Below are 9,189 nucleotides of genomic sequence, written 5' to 3' on the forward strand. Positions count from 1 at the left end.
CCCTGATTTTCAGCCTATGGATGTGAACTTGCCACATAGAAGATGAAGCTAAATGAAGCTAAGGAGGGGCCAAAGCTGGATTTTTATTGCAAATACGTGTTTAGACATTGCTTGCCTTCAGAATGCAAAAAAGTGGATAGTGTATCCACCATACGTTATCAGGGAAGGATGTGATTCTCACCTATGCCCAGTCAAAATAGAGATGTCTCTTCTTAGGATGAGTCAGTGTATTCATTTATAAATGTGCCATAATTTTTTTCACTTCAACGAAATCATATGAGATAGAATTTATCAGAATTGCTGCATAGCTGGACTATAAACTGCTGGGTCTGTGAACTTGCATGTTGTATACACCCAATTATCAATAGTAAACAATCATTTTGATGAACCATGTTGGAAGAAACACTGAATTATCCTATTTTAAATTAATAGATTACTTTTAGAGCAGTTTCAGATTTAAATAACAGTTGAGCAGAAAGTACAGAGTTCCCATATACTCCCTCTTCCCACCCCCATTCAGTTTCTCCTAGTAGTAAGGTCGTACGTTTGTGTGGTACATGCGTTACAACTGATGAACCAGTATTGATAGGTTATTATTAATTAAAGCCCATAATTTACATTAGGGTTCACTCTTTGTGTTGTACGTTCTATGACCTTTGCCAACTGCATAATGTCATGCATCCACCATTACAGTACCATACAGACTAGTTTCATTGCCCTAAAAATCCCCTGCGCTCTACCTATTCATCCCTCCCTCCCCCCTCTGAACCCCTGGCAACTGCTGATCATTTTACTGTCTCCAGTTTTACCTTTTCCAGAACGTCATCTAGTTGGAATCATATACAGTATGTAGACAATAATCCATTGTCTGAATGTACCACAGCTTATTTATCCCTCCACCTACTGAGCGACATCTTGGTTGCTTCCAAGTTTTGGCATTATAAGTAAAGTTGCTATAAACATTTGAGTGCAAGTTTTTGTGTGGACATAGGTTTCCAGCACGTCTGGGTAAATACCAAGGAACACAATTGCTGGATCATATGGTAGGAGTGTGTTGACTTTTGTAAGAAACTGTAAACTGTCTTCCACAGTGGCTGAACCATTTTGCATTCCCACCAGCGATGAATGAGAGTTCCTGTTGCTCCACATCCTTGCCAGCCCAACCCAACATTTGGTGCTGTCAGTGATCTGGATGTTGGCCATTCTAACAGGTGTGCATATGCTTACTTGCCATCTGTACATCTTCGTTGGTGAAGTGTTTGTTCAGATCGTTTTCCCCCTTTTTAATTGGGTTGTTTTCTTATCTCTGAATTTTAAGAGTTCTCTGTAAATGTTGGATACGAGTCTTTTATCAGATATGTTTAGATAATAAGGAAAATATTTTATAGATGTTAATTCATTAAAATTAATAAATAATGAATTCGTTCTGTAATTAAAATTATTTTGCGATTTTTCTTGAGTCTTCTCTGCTTTTTAAAATATGTAACTTGGTATGATTTATCTTCTCATTCTAAGTCAATATTCATGTTCGTTTTTAATGTTGTAATCTTACTAAGGAAGCCCCCTGCCAAATTATATAAGCTTCAGGCCCCTCAAAACCTGAATCTGGCCCTGAGTCCTGGCTCCAGGCAGCCTAGGGGCCTTGCCGTCTAGAGTCATCCGCAGCTGCTCGACTAGGCAGTAGAGGGCAGGCTAGATTTCAAGGCTGGCCCACATAGGTATGCATTACCAAGAGTCAAGCCAGAGGTTGTCACCATTGTCAGAGGCCAGGTTCTCAGACCAAGTATGTCAACCTCTGGAAGCCCAAGTGTTCTCCCATTGCCATCCCGCTCCCTTCAAGGTTTGTCTAAAACTGAACCCAAAATCAGTTTCTTTGTATTCCTCTCACCCAACTTTTCAAGCCAGAAAGTCAGGCGCCATCATGGAATCCACCCCCCCTTCTTCTTGAACCTAACCAATCAGCCAGATCTGTCAGTGCTGCACTATAAACATCTCTTGAATCTATTCAGTTCTCCACGTTCCCCAGTGCCATCAAGCTAGTCAAAGGCACATTTCTCTCTTGTTGCACAAGTGCAGTGGTCTGCAGTGCAGTGTCCCATTGCTTCCACTCATACCACTTCTTCTCCATGCCCGACACAGCAGCCAGCGTGAGAACAGCCTGACCATGTCACTCCCCTGTTTACAACTCCCCAGTGGCTCCTACAATTGGTAATAATTAACTCCAAGCCTAACCTGACATAGGGCCCCTTGTAATCTAATCATCTGGTCCCTGCTGACCCCTCTAACTGATCTCTCACCTTTCCTCTCCAGTGTTCCAGCCATACCTATAGCCTTAGTTATTCCACCCAGTCAAGCCCCCTCTCCTCTCAGCCTCTGTATCTGCCTGTGCCTCAGAACACTCTCCATCCCAGCCCACTAGCTAGCTCCCACTCAACCTTCAGGGGTACAGATTTCACAGCCTCCAGAAATCCTCTCTAGATGCACAACAACTGCACTGGGAGCCTCCTCCTGTGAGTCCCCCCAGCACCTGACTCACCCCCACGGTAACGTGTGATGTGTCGTGCTGCAATTACCAAGTTTTAAAATTATTTTTTACTTTACTTGATTTTTGATTACAAAAGATAATTGCTCTATATAACAAGTCAAACAGTATAGAGATGTAAAATGAAAGATCAGTAAGCTTCCCCTAGTTCCCCTGGCTCTATACAGACTTAACTCATTGTTCTTAATAGATCCATAGCAAAAATCTCCTATAATTTATTCAACCATTCTTCTATGGATGGACCGTCTGAGTGCTTGTGGGGAATTTTATTTTTGCTGCTATAAACATCCTTGCACATGCTAGGACTTTTATTTTTATAAATTATATTCCCAGAAAACCAAAGAACATGTACCTCCTAAATTTTAAAGAGATATTGCCAGATTACTTTCCCATAAAAGGTAGCAATTCATCCTCCCACCAGCAATATATGAGAGTGCATATGCCCCAGAGCCTTCTCATGTCACTCTTTGTATTTTTGTATCTGATGGGGAAAATGGCATTTCCTTGTTTTATTAATTTGCAGTTCCCTGATTATTTGAGAATCTTTTTATATGTTTATTGGCAATATAAATTCTGTTCTGTGAATTGACAGTTCATATCCTGGGCCTATGGATTCTTTACCTCTTGGGTGACTCGTTGTGGCTCAGTATGTTTGTTAGACCAGATTAGCTTCTGTATCTCTCCTGGAGTAGCACTGGAAATGGATGTTGCCCTTCTGAACGCTAGATGTTCGGTAACGACCAGAGACAGGATTTTATTGTTTCCACTTAGCCCCATGAAACAGAGGCACATGATGGGAAGATTCCCAAATGTGAGCTTCGACATGTTAGGACTCAGTCACAACTTTGCAATGAGACTCCCCAATCCCAGAGCATCCATCAGACAAGTGTCTGTGTGAGCTCTGCACACAGTTAAGCAGCCAGCTCAGGCTCTCTCCCTCTCTTTGACCTATTTTACCGGGCCTCATCTAACAACCGACTCCTTTTTATCTCTGATCAGTGTGGGTGAGAACACCCAAGGCACGAAGCTAAGTGCTTTAGACACATGGGAATGATGCCTCACTTTAAGAAAAGCAAATATAGTATGGATGACCCCAAACTGCCCACCCAAAATATATAAATTCGTTTTTAAAAAATTCCATAGCTTTGCAAAAAAATATGCAGAAGAGCCTCTCTGCAGTTAAATTATGAACCAATCTATAAATATTTGCAGATTATGCATAAATAAGCTTATTACATAAAAGGAGGTACACCTGCAGAGAGCAAGTAAACTGTTGCCCTGGAGGAGAAAATGGAAGCATTCATTCTTGTTAGCTGTACTTTTAGAGTAGCTCCACTTTGCAAATCTAAAACCATTAGATCTCAGAGAACCATGGCCAGAATTAGCGGTACATGACATAAGGGAGAGTTTAGAATTCATCTATTATATTGTATATTGGTTAATGAGCAAAAATATCTGGTATTTATACATACACATGGACACTCCAGTGGGTGACTCACATTTTGTTCTTCAGAAAGTTGTTAGCAAAATTCAGACATTGAATTGTTAGGCTGTCATTTTATTTCAAATCAACTCAACACACTTTTGAGCAATTATTAAGTATAAGACACTATGCTAAGTGTTATGTGAGATAGCAAGATAAAAAAGACACAACCTTAGCTGCTGTAGCGCTTACAACATGGAGAAAATAAGAATGTCAACAACACTTATAACACGAGGCAGAATGAGACCACACGGAAATAGCTCATGGAATGTTATGTGCATACATTATATCATTTAATCTTCCTGACAACTTTTGAGGCACACAACATTCTCCCTACTATTACAGATGGGAACGGAGAAGCTCAGAAATGTTAGCTAACTCACCAAAAGTCACACAGCTAGTAAATGGCAAAGCCAGAATTCGAAATGAGGCAGATTTTACGACTCCAAAATTCTTGCTCCATCCACTCTACTTAGCCACCTCATCCACTGTGGGAGTGTAGAGTGTGGGAAGAGTAGTATCAAGCAATACAACCCCAAAGGTAGATTAGAACCAGGCTGTAAATACCTGAAATGCTACAGTAAGTTTTCATTTTATGCCATGAACAAAAGGGAGGCATTGAAGTCCTTTAAGCAGGGCAGTGACAACATCCAATTTTCACTTTAGAAAGATCACTCCTCAGTGCGGATAATGAGCTGTAGGAATAGCAAGAACGTGAATAAAGAGACCCGTTAGAAGGCTGCTGTGGCAGTCCACAGGAGCGATAATGGTGGTCTAGACCAGCGCAATGGAGATGGAAAGCAAGAAATGCTAATCATGTCATGCATGCAAAATCCTTCTGATCTTGAGGACTTGATACAGGAGACAACTATGCATGAGAAGGGAAAGAGGTCTCTCAGCAGAGCACCGGGGCACCTGGGAGAATGGGATGGCTATCAACAGACACTGAAACAGAGAAAGCAGCACAAATTTAGGATCTAGCAGAAGGTGATAAGAGGCCTTATAGATGTTTCCATGGATTTTTTTCCCATGGGATATATATTGATTATAGCCTAAGTTTTCATGATGTTAAATAAGCAATCTGCTTACAGAATCTTCTGGTCAATTAAGTGGAAACAGATCATCAGTGCAGGTTACTTGGAATATGCAGAGTGACACATGAATGAGTCTGAAAGATAATTACATCTGAGAAAGTGGATATTCTTCTGGTCAATGTCCTCTGATGTTTAGGAGTCCAAGAACTGGGAACTGGGTTCAGAGCTCAGTAAACTAATAGATTCAGCACATGGCCACCTTTGATTTCCTTTCATAGCAGCTGAAGCATGTTGTCTTTTATACAGAAACTCTAGAGACCAGATGAGGGTAAAATCTGTAAAACTTGCCAATTTCTGAACAGCACAGAAAAGGGAAAAGCTTTTAAATACTGGGTCTTCAAAACGCTGCTCTCCTCACACTTTCATGCCCCTACCTGCTCAGAAGGCCTACTAAAGGCCATCTCCACACTTAAATGTAAAACATTCCTGAAGACTGCATTCAAAGATGATTTGTCAGAAGACAAAATTCTCACTGTTTGTTTTATCCCAATATCCATTCAGATAGAGGCTTGACTATGTGGGTAAAGCTTCCAGGAAATGATAACTAAGTATAATAGCTTCAAAATACTGGAGTGATATAATATGAGTCCATTGATTCATTCCTACATTCATCTGGGAAAGCGTATTACCCCAGTGATCACAGGCTTTGGATCCAGGCAGACATGACTTTGATGCCTATCTACCTCCTCGTTTTGTGGCATCAGGCAAGACACTTCCTTGTATCCTAATTTTCTCATCTGGTAAATGGGGGTGATACAAATACATAAGATTAAATGAGAGAATGCAAGTAAAACATTTAGTGTGGTACAGAGTAGACAGCCAATGAGTAGCGGGCTTAACCCTCATTCAACAAATATTTACGGAGCGCCTGCCATGTGCAAGGCAAGGTGCTGCATGGTGCGGAGACATGAAGAGGCCCCCTGCTCTCCAAAAGCCTGCATCTGGAAACTGGAATCGGAATAAGGAAGGCCCATGAGGCTTCTTCATTAACAAGGCAGACATATTTATGCCAACTCTGCTTTCTTTCCCCACCAACACTGCTGACCATATTATGCCTTCTCTAGGACAGCAATTCTTATTCTTAACTTTTACCCTCTAACCACTACAACATGATTAGGGAGAAAAAGATTTTAGAAGAAAAATAAAGTACTGGTGAATTATTCATCTTAATCTACTCCCAAGAAATAGCATGATACGTTTCTATGCTTTTAAACGTGTAAGACTCGAGTCATTAACACAAAGTGCATTTTGAGAAACACTCTACTGTGAGCAATTATTGCAGCACTTGTAGAATGACTTTAACGCTTAATTCGTTCAAATAAATGTGCATGTCCCCAACCGAGTGAAACAGGTACAAGCCATCTCAAACCAGTTATAGAACTGAGATTTGATTCTTTGAGAAAATATTTGAAGCATGAGTTTAGATTTTGTCTTTCAGCCTCCAAAACAAACTTTCCAAGGAGGCCTTCTCACACTTTAATTATGAAATATAGAGACATCCAGAGGAGAGAGAACTCTTTATTTCCAGACACTCCAGTCCCATGCAAAAAAGAAATAAACAAAAAAAAAACTCACTTGCTTAAATCAAATGTTTTCAAATAACTGGGTTTTTAATTCTTTCAACTTTTGGGAATAAAATCAGTTTATTGATGGAAATACCATAACAATTTCCTGGTTTCTAAATCTAATTTCCAGATGGTATTTCTCCAAAACATTTAGAGAAAAACAATAACTCAGGACTGAAGAAGCTTTCTACCATAACTTGATCATGCATTCTTACAGATTGAGAGGGTTTTTTGGTGGTGTTCAGGTTTTAGTTTTGTGTATGGTGGAAACTTACTGTATTTTCTAATCAAGCTATGCTGCAGTTGGATGGTTACAGATCTACTCCCAAAGGACCGCTCATTAATATAAATTATTTTGCTCCTAAGACTATCATGGTGCATATAATTTTATTATAAATATAATCTCTAATAATTTCCTAGTTACATGGTAACACATGTGGGCTCCCATCATAGGGCAGGTTCAAATTGACATGACAGAATCAGTTTAAAAACAGCGCAGAGTCCTAAAGACATAAATTGAGTCCTCACAACAGACTATGAAAAGGAGCAGAAATGTTCAGTCTCCAGAGCACCTTCTTGAATTCTGCAGATTTGAAAATAACAACACTGAACCTGAAACTTTCCACTCCACTGGGTTTAACCAAAAGCTTATTTCATGCATTAAACCATTTTTCTGTATTTTATAACGCAATTTTAAACCAGGTTCCAGTTAGCCCATTTCAGCACTCATTACTAGAATTATACATTCCACAGTGAGACTGACCACAGATTAAATTTTTCTGTGCTGTTTGCAGAACAGTATTTTTTCTTGCGCTTTCAAATGCCTTTTAGCCATAAATATAAGTCATCCCTAGTGACATATTCAGCAATAATAGCGCACTATGTTCTCTCCCCAGCACCGTATTTCCTAAGATACTGTTTTGTTTTGTTTTTTTTTTTAATGTTTTTATTATATTTTATTTTTAAATTTATTTTTGTCTGCGTTGGGTCTTTGTTGCTGCGCGCGGGCTTTCTTCTAGTTACCGCGAGTGGGGGCTGCTCTTCATTGCGTTGCGCGGGCTTACTCATTGCAGTGGCTTCTCTTGTTGCGGAGCATGGGCTCTAGGCGCGTGGGCTTCAGTAGTTGTGGCGTGCAGGCTCAGTAGTTTTGGCTCACAGGCCTAATTGCTCTGCGGCATGTGGGATCTTCCCGGACCAGGGCTTGAACCCGTGTCCCCTGCATTGGCAGGCGGATTCTTAACCACTGCGCCACCAGGGAAGCCCTAAGATACTGTTTTTAATTAGCCTCACAAATTCAAAGGAGCAGGCAGGTCCCCTTTATGCCAGCACTCAAGAAGTTATATTTTTCTCATGACCCTTAGGATTTTCTTTTATTCCATGTGCTACAAAAACAGGTCATGAGCGCTCTGGACTAAAATGTCTCCCATAAAACAGAATGTTGAAATTCAGGTAATGAATTCACACTACCGAATCGCTCTCTCTGAGACACGGCTCTTCCGTTCATCACCTCTTGCAAGTTAAACAGAATGAGCATAAGTAAGGATAAGAATCAGTATTCATATACCAATCTTGTGGGTAAAGTGTCAAATCTAGGGCTTCTTCCAGCTTGTTTTCTGTCAGGTACACTAGCCCTGATTTCAAAAAGCCTCTTGAGGAATAGAACTCTGGGATAGCAAAGGTGGTTTCCAAAATCTCAGCACCCAATTGCTATCATCTATCTATCCATCTTCTCTTTTCCTTCACCACTCCTGCTCTCCAGCTTACCACCCACACGCAGTAAGGGTAATGTATTCATATTCTTTCATTTTCAAAACGAACCCCAATTCCTAAAGGTGCGCCCAATGGTATGTATAGTTTTACATATATGTATAGGGAAAATCATTGAAAAGTGAAATATTTGCATACGTAGGTCGCCTGATAAATCTTTCTAGGAGAGAAAAAGGTGATGTTCGCTTTTAGTAGTGGGGGAGGGAGTAGTGTTGTCATTTAAATTGCTTTAGTTCTGTTTCCCAACACTCGCTGTATTATAACAAGTGCTGAGAAGGTGTAAAGGACAGAGTAAATTAGGTCTGTGCTCTTAAGAAATGTATCATAAAACAGGAGTCACAATGGGGACACATGAAAAAGTCCCAAACCATATAATTCAAACATGCATTTACCTAACTGAATAATGTGATGTACGTGTGTGAATAATGTGATATACACATGAGGTGGGTGGGTTTCCTGGTATCAAAATATATGAAACTCAAGGAGTTTTGAAATAGGCAAAGGGCAGCATGGTAGCAAGGAGATGGCAGAGCATTTAAAACTAGTGGAATGCCTTTTTATCCACCCCTTCCTCCTTCCCATTCCTAATGTTAGACATGGATCACAAATAAATGTCTCGTTTTGCATTTCAATTTAAAAAACTGGTAAAAAAAAAAAAAAAAACTGGTGGAATGCCTTGTGTGAAAGGACCAAATAAATCCTGGAGGAGAGTAAGGACACTAACATGCCCTTAAATAT

The sequence above is a fragment of the Eschrichtius robustus genome, chromosome X (genome assembly GCF_028021215.1).
Source record: "Eschrichtius robustus isolate mEscRob2 chromosome X, mEscRob2.pri, whole genome shotgun sequence".
NCBI lineage: Eukaryota > Metazoa > Chordata > Mammalia > Artiodactyla > Eschrichtiidae > Eschrichtius > Eschrichtius robustus.